At 38.5% G+C, this 12185-nt stretch overlaps 1 protein-coding gene across 2 annotated transcripts in view; it reads right to left on the bottom strand.

Annotated features, from left to right (window-relative positions):
* eva1ba (eva-1 homolog Ba (C. elegans)) overlaps window positions 1–2835 on the bottom strand; it is an 83418-nt gene extending 80583 nt beyond the window's left edge. For both annotated transcript variants that reach the window (XM_039739306.1, XM_039739309.1), the window contains exon 1: window positions 2607–2835. The gene's annotated coding sequence lies outside the window, so the exon portion shown is untranslated. The remainder of the gene's footprint in view (window positions 1–2606) is intronic.
* Between the last annotated feature and the right edge of the window lie 9350 nt (window positions 2836–12185).

Genomic DNA, 12185 nt, shown 5'->3' with positions numbered 1-12185 from the left:
TTTTCTATTGCATGTATAATTTCTGCTTAACAACACATAGAATTTTAGGATAAATAAGAAAGTTTTAGAATTGTGCAGTGCTTTTCAGTAATGTAGAATGTAATTAACAAAAGATGTCTTTATATTTAAGTACAGTTCACAGATGGTACTTTAGACTTCACAACTTTGAATACTTCACATAGGCAGCAGTATACAACATAAAGCTACACAACATACGCAAAGGAATAGAGTGAGTATGTGGAGAGCATTAAGCCACACCCGAAATTCCAATTTGGACATGCGACATGCAGAATATAAATTTTAATGCTGAATGAAGATGTGAGTATTTATAACCGTAACACTGAATTCATCCTCATTTATATTTCGGTGTAGGAGCACATGTACTATTTCCTCCAAATCCACAGCTCGGCAAACTTTAGATGTTGTCGTTATTTATTTATCATTGCCAGTTTTTACATATGTTACTTGGTTTTATGGTAGCCTCGAGAGCAACAATTAAAGTAAATGTTCTTGAAACAGGAAATCAAGGAAAGTTCAATTAAGACAGCTTTAACTTAAAATATGTTTAAGTAATGAAGAATTATCTTTTTTAATATGTTATTGAGCTCAATAAGGAGTTACATGAAAATGCAAGTGTATATACAGCAAGGATTGAAACATTAAAGCTGCTTGTATGTAAAGAAGCTGCACGCGTACAAGTTATTTATCTATTTTCTCCATCTTTGTAATTTTTGAGATTACAGTCATAAGCACTAGGCACCCGTCCAACTTGACAGTCTTCTTTGCATGGATGGCAGGATGTGCTGTTCAGCTAGTAGTATTTTAAGATCTACGATTCCTTCTATCAATGGATAGGGAGATTCTGTTGTCACATTAGATGGCCCAGCATTGACACCATTGTAGAATACCCAGGAGGGGCTGGCCGGCTATTCGGTTGAAGTCTCCAGAACTTTCCCTGTGTCTGACTCTGCCTTTGATGTTCTCTGTTATAAATGCCCGTGGACCCTCCAGAAGTTTATTTTCTCCAGGGATGTTGATGACTGGAGTTTTTTGTTTTCCTCTCCTCCGACATTAACTTGCCATATTTTAGCTATTAATGAATATATTGATATATGATCATCAGTACTGTGTGTCTTTATGCACTATGTAATTAAAAAAGTTTGTAATTGTCTTTTACTTGAGAACTTATCACAGCGCTCTGCAGCTGCACTCACTGAAGAGCACTATACAAAAATAAACTGAATGGAATCAAATTGAGAAATGGAGTTCACAAACTTTGCCTGTTACCCGCATTCAGAACTGTTTTTCCCCTGATAAATAAACTTTGACATCTTATATTAATTTTCAGTTGATGGCTTTAGTGTAAAATAGGCAGAGAATGAGCAAGAATGGAAATAAACAGGAGAAACAGAGTTGAGTTACCTATGAAAAAGAATAAGAGTGATTCACAATTTTTTAAGTAGTACTAGGGTGTTGTACCATGTTAGCAATTATGAATGTAGTAAGAAGTCAAGCAAAATGACCCCTTTTACTGGCTAACTAAAAAAATTACAATATGCAGGCTTTCGAGGCAACTCAAATGTTCTTATTACCTGAAGAAGGGGCCTGAGTAGCCTCGAAAGCTTGCATATTGTAATCTTTTTAGTTAGCCAATAAAAGGGGTCATTTTGCTTGACATCTCACTACAATTTTTTAAGTATATAGTAATATAGGAAAAGGCACAAAGCTTTTGTTTTTATAGTTTTTTGGCATTTTAAGATATGATTAAAACCTTTTCTGAGAAAATGTTACTGTGCAAAAGTAATCCTGACTAAATTGGAACCATGTGCTCTTTACATTAGTTTTTTTTTTTTTTCTTCTTTTTACTTTGTCACAGTCTGTTTGCAATGAGTGCTTGGATTCAGCGTATCTCTCTACTTAGTAATGAATTTTATAACAAGCGAGTTCCTGTTACTGTGGTGCAAATTCTGGATCAAATTTTCTTTTTTTTAATACCCTCATGTATAATACAAATTTGTTGCTGTACATCTTTTGTCAACAGAATGCATTTCAGTCTCTCGTTCACTACATTCTTTGACTCAGTTTCAACACATCGCTAATTCAATTCAATTCACTGTTTGATTTTTTGCATAGGGCAATGTATTTAGTCTCTGAAACTTGTACACATTTACAAATGTCATATAATTACACACAAAAAACGTATGCAGTATGTGAAATTGAATAGATAAATAGATAATTCTGTGTTATTTTATGAAATAATGTTCTGTATCCATACAACAAATAAGATCAATACTTTGAAAAGGTTAGGTGTCATAAAATAAACAATGGATTCCATGCCCCTGAATTTGTTTAAGACATTTTGTGAAGTTATGTTACCTATTAGTTAAGCTGTCCCCATATTTGATCCAGGAACCTAGTAAAATGTAAATACTAGTAAATAGTAAAAAAATAGACTGATAAATTGCTAAATTAAAAATAGAAGGTGTTCTGCGCTATTCAAAATCATTCAGTGAGATGAACATTGAACATGATATTTATAAGTTGCTCCAACTTAAAAACAACACAAGTATAATAAATAAATAACGCTGAATTGGCAAAAAACATACCTCACATCTGACAGTTTTCCCAGGATAATAACAGTGGAAATGTGTTTTTCTCCAGCTGTTCCACACCCTTGGTGAATGATCTCAAAGTTTGTAACTACATGCCTGCAGCCAGGTCTCCTGATGTTTTTTTGCACAAGAATACTACTTAAGAGGATATGACCCTCCCCATTGGGCCTGCATTGTAAAAACTCTCTGGATGAACCTCTGAAGATTGCCAGGTGTTGGTGTGAGCTGCCTCCACCGAGGTTAGGCTTGGAACAGATTTTGAGAGGCCCAGGTGAGTTAATGAATAACACAGCTGCTGCTCAACTCTGGCCTTTGTTAATAGACTTTACCATCAGTAGCTTGAAGGAATCAGGCTAGGGACTTGTGCTTAGTTTTCTTATCCTTTTGCTTTTAAAGGGGAGAAAGGTCACTTTACTGCAAACCACAGTTAAATCCAGACAGAAGCAGAAAAATCTGCTTATGTATTTGGTTGTGGTCAGCATGAGCAACAGATTTTATGTGTTTTCTTTGCTGCTTTTTCCACATGCCTTTGTAAACATAATAATTATTCAGCCAGTGCAGTTACTTTTACCATATGAGAACGCCAGCCATCTAATCTTAGAATGATTTGTTGGTTCCAGTATGTACATTCATATATAATAATCAACTATTTTATATATATTTAGTGACCAATGTCACTTGGGTTGTGATTGGGTCACCCTGTTTAATGAGGGAACAAAAAAAAAAAAAACTGTTCAGTAAAGGCAAAAGAAATACGCGCTCACAGGCATTGTAAATGAAAAAAAGGAAATTGCCTATGAAATGGCCTTGAAATGACTTCTCTAAAAGTTGGGCCAGGCTTTGTGGAACTCTGAACTGGTTGTTACTCTGATCCAATAAGTGATGTTGCCTGGATTTTTTATATTGTCTGGGTCAGAAGGGGCAGGATTCTCTGTCTGAGTTGCCCTCATTGTGTGGCTTCTAGGCACTGTAGAGAAAACAAATAGAGACAAGACAGTTAATGACAGTGCCCCCCTCCTGCCTTATACCATAGATGAGCCTGATAGGTGCTCTGATGCAAATGCATAACTGAGTGACTATATATACTGCCTGCCGAGAAGTGCTTGATGGCAGACCCCCATGGGAGTCCACTCGAGTCCTGGTGAGTTCCGTGGATGCTGCCAGGGGGAGCTGTGTAAGTTGCAGAGACCTGCTACAGTGGGCTTTCACCACACCTGGGAGTGATTCCAGATCCAGCAAACGAGCCACTTGGAGTACTCCCTGGAGCAACATAAAAGGAGCCACCTCACTTCGCTTGGGTAGCCAGAGTCAGGAGATACAGGCTAAAGCTTCCCAGGAAGAGTGGAGGTGGACTGATAGATACAGAGATAGAGAGAGAAACAGGGAATAAGATAGAAGTAAAGACATTGGTGTGCGCCGTGTTTATTGTGTTGAGAACTGCGCTGTGCAGGTGGGAAATGGGAAAGGCATCTCCCACGGGAAAAAAAAAATTATGCTGAACTTGTGTCCACATCTGTCTGTATCGGGGTTAAGGAGCTGATGCACCACCTGGTAGCCACAATATATACACTCTATATATATATATATATATATTCATAGCATCCGTAGTCTGAGTCTCAATCTGATTGTATGGGTGGTTACCTACCAGTGAACGCATGTGGCTGGTCTGTCAGTCTGCAAACATCTGCCATGGGTCCTCTCAGTTGCGAGAAGCAGATCATGGAATGTTACATAGTTTACTGTCAACTAATGCAAAGAGTACACGACACGTGTTTTACCCTTATTTGGGCTCATCAGTCGTACACACTCCACTGCACCCCTCGCAGGGATCGAACCTCGGACGTCAGCATCAGAGACGAAGTCCCTTTATGCTGCACCACAGCGTGTGGTTTGTTTATTTGACAGCCTGGAGATCAGAGTAATTACATTCATAGCATCCGTAGTCTGAGTCTAGATCTGATTGTATGGGTAAAGGGACTTTGTCTCTGAATGCTGACGTCCGAGGTTCGATCTCCGCGAGGGGTGCAGTGGAGTGTGTAAGCCTGATGAGCCCAAATAAGGGTAAAACACATGTCGCATACTCTTTGCATTATTTGAAAGTAAACTATGTGACATATATATATATATATATATATATATACTATATATATATATACTGTATATATATATATATATATATATATACTGTATATATATATACTGTATATATATATATATATACATGCAGTGCTTTTTTAAAACAAAAAGGTTGTGGTATGTATAAGCTGTGTTGGGATCAAGTTTGAGGTACTATATAAAGGGAAAAAGACTTCCTAACACTACATGTTTTGTTTATTTAGTGACACATAACGTTTCAAATTTGAAATTGACAAATTGTCAAGTGTACTGTACTGCACCATATTGTGCTTGATAGTTTAAAATTACAAACACAGAATTTCCTCAATCAAAGAATATTAACTTCTATCAATGCTTAATTTGATGGAGTTCTAAAGAAAATTCCAAAATTTTTGCATGTTTTCATCAAATGCAGTTTTCCTAATTCCACAATAATGCAGTGTTAGTGCTGTTGCATTGCAGTAAAGAGAACATGGGTTCGTGTCCCAGGTCTTCTTTGCGTGGAGTTTGCAAAGCATTCTAGGTATAAGATACTGTAAGTGCTGTGTCAATGTGAAGAATTAATGTTATTATTTCTTTGCTTTGAGTGTCAATGGCTGATTGTCATTCCTGTAACAGCCACGAATTAACGTATCTCACAGGACCAAAGCATGTGAATGGAGGGCCAACCAATCATATGAAAAGATGAGTGGAGACAGTGCTTGTCAGTAACAAGGCTCTCACTGGAGTGATAATTAGATTCATTTGTGAAAAACCCATGTTCGCACTCACTTGATGAAACTGGAATACAACTAAGCGCATGCAATAGAGGCTGCTGTTTTTGGGACTGTTTTTCAGTGGGGTACTGATGGAACCTGTGAATCACGTCTCTTTTAGGTAACTGTAGACCAAGATGCTGGTACTCTGTACTGGCACATACCATCACAAAAATAAAATATATACTTAGATATACATTTATATAAAAAGTATATATATATATATATTGTCACAAGAATGAGACATACTCAGATAAAGGTTTGGGGCAGCCACCCGTATAATCTGGTATCCTGGCTGCAAAGTCGTTTTTATAGAAATACAGAGCACTGAAGTGCATACAACCAAGTCCAAAACAAGACTGAGGAAAAAGGGAAAAAGGGCAGGCTTTTAAAGGGGCAGACAGGAAAAGAGGTCATAAGGATCGGGCACGTGTTCAATAATCATTGGATCAAGCCCGGACGTGACATCAGAGGGGCCGGAGCTGGTATGGTCTATTTCCATTGGTTCGGTCCCGGAAGTGACGTCAAGAGAGCCAGGTGGAATCTCCCGGGAATGGTCTACAGGGAAGGGAGAAAAAGAGTCAGTGCACTCTGCCACATCCCGGCATGCCTCAGAACTGCCTTCACTCAAGTCCTTTAGCTGCCTCCCATGCGCACGTGTGTGACAATATATACTCCAAGTCAAGTCAAGTGGGCTTTACCATCTATACACATACTTTGGTATATTATACAGTTTGTCACACGTGTGCAAGGGAGGCAGTCTGTGGGCTTAACTAAAGGTAAAACGTCGGGTCAGGGGTTGACAAACTGCACTAATGTCTTTTCTCCCTCTTCTGCAGATCCCCAGAAGGAAAGACCAGCTAAACCACAGCCAGGTTGCACTTCTCTCTCCAGAGCACACCCTCCTACTGATCTCACTTCCGCCGGTGCCCTGTTCGACCCTCCTCTTTCTTTCCACTACCTATAAAGTCAGTCACTTGCCCACAGTCAGTCCTATTTTGAACACAGTCTTTTGAGACTACTCGGCATTGTAGCACTATTCTTTACAATATACAGGATGGAACCCCAAACCTTTTTTGTGTCTTTGTATTTTGTTATACAAGTGTTATGAAATTACATTTCCCAGCAGCACAGTGCAATATTTAGACAATAAATATGACAATATAGCAATACAGAGGGGTAATTTTACATAAGTGAATATAGAACAACAAACAACAACTGTACAAATCAACATCATATTGACCAATGACAATCAGTGATGACAGAAGATGCACAATGGACAAGAAATTCTGAACAGAAGAATAATAAGATAGGAGCCTATGATAAGGGTTCACTCACAGGTAAAGGGGGGAACATTGTGTTCAGGAGCCCGACTGCCTGTGGGAAGAAGATGTTGTTCAGTCTGGTAGTGTTGGCCTGTAGACTATGATACCTTGTGCTGGATGGAGGCAGGGAAAAGAGATTGTGCAAGGGATCCCCTAAGAGATGACCTGAGGGATCCCACAAGCTGCTGGAGGCCTTACACATGCAGTGCTTTGTGAACATGTCCATGATTGAAGGGAAATAAGTCATGATGGTGGTCCCCATAGTGTGCAGTATCCATTGTTTGGACTTATGATGAAACATATTACAGTTCCCATACCAGATAGTGATACAGCTGGTCAGGACACTTCTAATGGTGTCCCGATAGAATATGGTGAGGATGAGGCCAGTACAGAAAGTGGAGTCATTGCTGTGTTTTCTTGGTCAAGGAGGTGGTATTGATAGTCCAAATCAAGTACTCCACTATTTGCACTCCAAGGAAACTGCTGCATATTCTAGATAAATGTGCAATGGCAATGGGAAGACTGGAAATAAATCTAGATGAATCGCCAGTCTATCATAGTACACACACACACTTGGAGTTACTAAATTGTCATAGATACATTGTTTTGAATAATACACATTAAGGGAATATTCCATCCAAATATTATATTTTTTATGTGTTACTCATCCATGTTGTTTGCAGTGATAGCCAAGAAAAATGTCTTCATGCACAATGGAGATAAAAAAAACGCTTCTGATATAAGTAGGGTTTTAGGTGACCATTGCTGTACAACAGTAAATGATGCTGAAAACCATATCTCAGTGCTTGGTTTTTGTTAACATCACATGAAGCGCAATATTAGCCAATGAATAAACTGTTACTGGGCAGGACTCCTGACCAATGAATGAGGAGTGGAGGCGTGTCTTCAATTCAAATGTTCAGGTGTGTCTGGGCACGTTCAAATTTCTTTCACGAGAGCGATTTCTGGAAATTATATTTATTTAACAATATTTTAGTAAAATATTTAGTACATTTGTTTGGAAAGTTGTGAGCATGCAACTGGATGAAATGACATTTGGGTTGTGCAACACAAATAATGTGATATTTTTTATTCATGGACTTGTTGATATTGTTTGCCAACATTGGTCACCCGTAATTATATCAGAAACTTTGTTACCTTGGTTTTGTATCAAAAATGTGATTTAACATGTTTCTTAGACATCACTACAAACTGTATGGGGTAAGTAACAAAAAAAACATTTTGGGGTGAAGTATTCTTTTAAGCACTATTACACATTACTCAAACTCCATTGACTTAATACTGAGCTTTGTTACTGAATTATTTTGGTTTCCACCACCATCTTCCTCTAAAGAACAATCATTGTCATGTATGCTGATTAACGTTGCCAAAAAGCTTTGCTAGGATATATGGAAACAGAAGCATTAAATTTGTCTTTAATGTTAACTATTGTTATTTAATTAATTAAATCAGATTCAGGAGGCAGAGTTACAACCTAAAGGTGCATATGAGTTTCAGCAGTAATTATGTCTCACCTAAATTTGAGGTTTACCTTGAATGGTTGAAGCAGTGCTACAACTTAAAGAACTCCATTTTCCAGCTGGCCTGAGGGTATTGCCCTGATTGAGGAAAACGCAAGGGCTGCTGTCGACAAGAGGGGCCGGTGGGAATCTTAAAAGGGAGCCGGCTAAGCAGCAAAGGAGGTCAGTTTTTGCGTTTATGTTCACCTGTCTGTTTTGCCATCTACTGTACATCATCTGCCTTGGGTTATTGTTTTTTCCTGAATCATCACCTGTATGAAAGTATGGACTGTCTTGTACCTGCCTGTTATGTGAGTAGTGTGTCGGATTTACCATCGGCATCGTCAGAGGGAGCGCTCCCAAATCACACCATCCCACGCTGCATCAGGACTACTGGTAGAACGTTTTAATACATTGCTTACAGAAAGCGGTTCCCTGGATCATCATCTTTTCCTTTATTCCACTTCATCCATTACTGCTGCATTTTGAGTGTTTATTGTTAGGTGTTTATTGTCGTGTCAGAGTTTGATATCATCACAGGGGGAAAGGTAGGGTTATCTGTTTAGTTGCGTATATTTTTGTTTTATTTAATATATAGGGTGGTCCACGTCTAATTATGCAATTTTCATTATGCTATAACTTTTTAAGTTTATTACATAGAAAATCACCCAAAAAATCCAGGATCATCGAGAAATGTGCAAACTGACGACATGAAGAATCGTCTTTGTGTTGAACTGGAATCGTCCCTGCATAAATCAAAGTCATCCAGACGATCTGGATCTGCATTGCATAATTAGATCTGGACCACCCTGTACAGCTTTATTAGTTTATATACTGCTGTTTTGTGTCTCTGTGTGTGAGTGGTGCGAGTCGGGCCAAGGCTGGGCAGATTCCTGGGATTCCCACCAAAAAAATAAACAAATCACCGTCTCTACGATGGTGTGAATCTGAGTGGCTCCAGCCCGCTACATGGTGATATAAGGTAAAGCGACTGGTTTGAAGAATGAATAAGACACCCTGTTGCTCAACTTTCTAGAAGAGCTAGGAAAAATATTTCTGGAACACAATACACAAAGAATTTGTTTCTAGGAAAAGTAAGTGCTTTAAATGCGTATCTTTATATTTTCCATTATTGAGCATGCATGTATTGTAAGGGGCATTTTTGATAATCTTCTCTTAACAATCAGATGTCAAATGTGAGCATTGCCTAAAACCTTAGGTAAGAATACCAGAAAGGCTAGTTTTTAAACTAAAATACATACATTTTAAAAAGCTATAGACTGCATCCTATAAATATGTTTTTTGAGACTTGACTATGCATTTTCCAACATAAAATGTCATTTTACACAAAAGTATGTCAATTTAGCAAACTGCTGAGCCTAACAGAATTACGAGAGTGGGGTTTACTCTGTCGAAATGCTTCTGCGTCCTGTCAAATTTTAGTTTACACAAACCAAAATGTAGTGCAACGGGATTTTATCAGACATTCCAGCTGTAGGTCACTCTGAGCACCAGGAAGAATCCTCCCACTTTAAAAAAAAGGTGATCTGGACTGCATGACAGATTTACAAACCTTTAGCTACTCCAAACACAAGTCTGATCGTTTGCTTGTTCAGTCAGTATGGCAGATAACTGCAAGGAGACAGTAAAGTGAAGAGGGTGCCAATTAATAATATATGGTTGCCGTTGTCAGGGCATATGTATACCTTTGATACTCGCTTTGCTTTGAATAATCTAGAATAAAGGGACCTGTCAGCATCCTCCGATTAATGAGCTCAGAGCTCTGCTACCCAACTCAATCTACTGCTTAATAAAAAGAGCATAAATTGTCCCTTTGAGTAATGGCTTGTAGTGCTGGATTTGACCTATTAGGTTAGCCTTTCATTGTTTTACACGAGATCCAAAGCAAATGTCTAGGCAAGATAAAACAGAATGTTAGTCCTGTAGGGAGAGAGGTTAATATTAAGATGAATTCATGTGAATTCTAATTTGTCTGTTTTTCTGGCTTTTAGAAAAGTGTTTGTTTATTTAACATATACATTTTTTAAACATACCACAATAATTGTAAAGGTTTCACTTGAAATATTAAAGTTGTCTACTTCAGTGCACTCTTCTGAATAAAAATCGGTGATCCCCCTTTACCTGAAAACCAGCTCCATGAATACAAATCATTGGGTTAGCATTGCTATTATGCTCAGACACATTAGAGACCAGCACTTGGGTTTTCTTATGAAGCAACCTGACTGCCAAGTTGCATCAAGGTAACCTTGGCATACATTTTAAAGCTCAGAAACAGTGCTCTTCTTAGTTGTATGTGCTAAGACATTTGTGAGGTCAGTTGACTGACATTTTTAAATTACTCACCGGCCACTTTATTAGGTACATGTGTTCCATTGCTTGTTAACACAAATATCTGATCAGCCAATCACACGGCAGTAACTCAATGCATTTAGGCCTTGTCAAAACAACCTGCTGAAGTTCAAGCCAAGCATCAGAATGCAGAAGAAAGGTGATTGAAGTGATTTTGAATGTTGCCGTGGTTGTTGGTGCCAGACAGGCTGATCTGAGTATTTCAGAAACTTTTGATCTTCTGGGATTTTCATGCACAACCATCTTGAGGTTTTACAGAAGATGAGGAGAATATCCAGTGAGCAGGAGTGCCTTGTTGATGCTAGAGGTCAGAGGAGAATGGCCAGACTGTTCTGAGCTGATAAAAGGCAACAGTAACTCAAATAAACACTCGTTACAACTAATGAAGGAGGGCATCTCTGAACACACAACATGTCGAACCTTGAAGCAGATGGGCCACAGCAGCAGGAGACCACACCGAGTGTCACTCCTGCCAGTTATCAGCAGGCAATTGAGGCTACAATTCGCATGGGCTCACCAAAATATGACAAAAGAAGACTGAAAAAATGTATTTAAAATTGTCCTTCTGCAACAAAACCTCTTATAAGAATTTGCTTTGGCATTTTGAGGTATTAAGTGTTTCTTGATGAGGGAAAAAAAATAATTTTCAATGATTTTAGGCTTTAACACAGCAAAAACTGGAGCAAGAACTTTGATATTGGTCTTAATCGAAAACTAATGATGTGATACATACTCATGAAGCGAAAAACTGGGGAGGCAGAAACTCCTGTGAAGTTATTAGGGTTCATGTCTTTTTTATGGCAAACTGCTTGAGAATGGTAGAAAGGAGAAAAACTGCACCAACATCTGCTGACTGTCAACCACATTGCTCATAACAAAAAGAACAGGAACAACAGCGCCATCTGCTGAGTATCAAGTGTGGGGAAACAGAATTCACGTGCAACAAACAGAGACAAATGCTGGCGCTAACTGATCTGTGAGAAGCTGGCAAATATTATGGCTCATCAATGTGCCACACAGAATATAAGAACGGCATCTACAGAGAAATGAATGCTGACAAATAAGGAGACTGTCAAACACTCAGAACTTCCGCTCATATGCAACATTGCTTTTACATCCTAACATCAGGTTTTGGGTTATGGAGCACTACTTGTGAAAGTTACGTCAGTGATGTACTCACTGTGGGGTGGGGTCTTTCCATACTGAAAAGTAGTATTAGGGTGTTGTACCGTGTTAGCCATTATGAATGTAGTGAGAAGTTAAACAAAATGACACCTAGCATTGGCTAACCAAAAAGATTACAATATGAAAGCTTTCAAGGCAACTCAAATGTTCTTATTACCTGAAGAAGGGGCCTGCGTTGCCTCGAAAGCCTGCGTATTGTAATCTTTTTCGTTAGCCAATAAAAGGTGTCGTTTTGCTTGACTAAAAAATGTGAGCCCAAAATTGGAAATGTTCAGCTTGCTCTATGTGAACTAGCTTTATTTG

The sequence above is a fragment of the Polypterus senegalus genome, chromosome 17, assembly GCF_016835505.1.
Source record: "Polypterus senegalus isolate Bchr_013 chromosome 17, ASM1683550v1, whole genome shotgun sequence".
NCBI classification, from domain to species: Eukaryota; Metazoa; Chordata; class Cladistia; order Polypteriformes; family Polypteridae; genus Polypterus; species Polypterus senegalus.
This window is presented reverse-complemented; position numbering and strand designations above follow the sequence as displayed.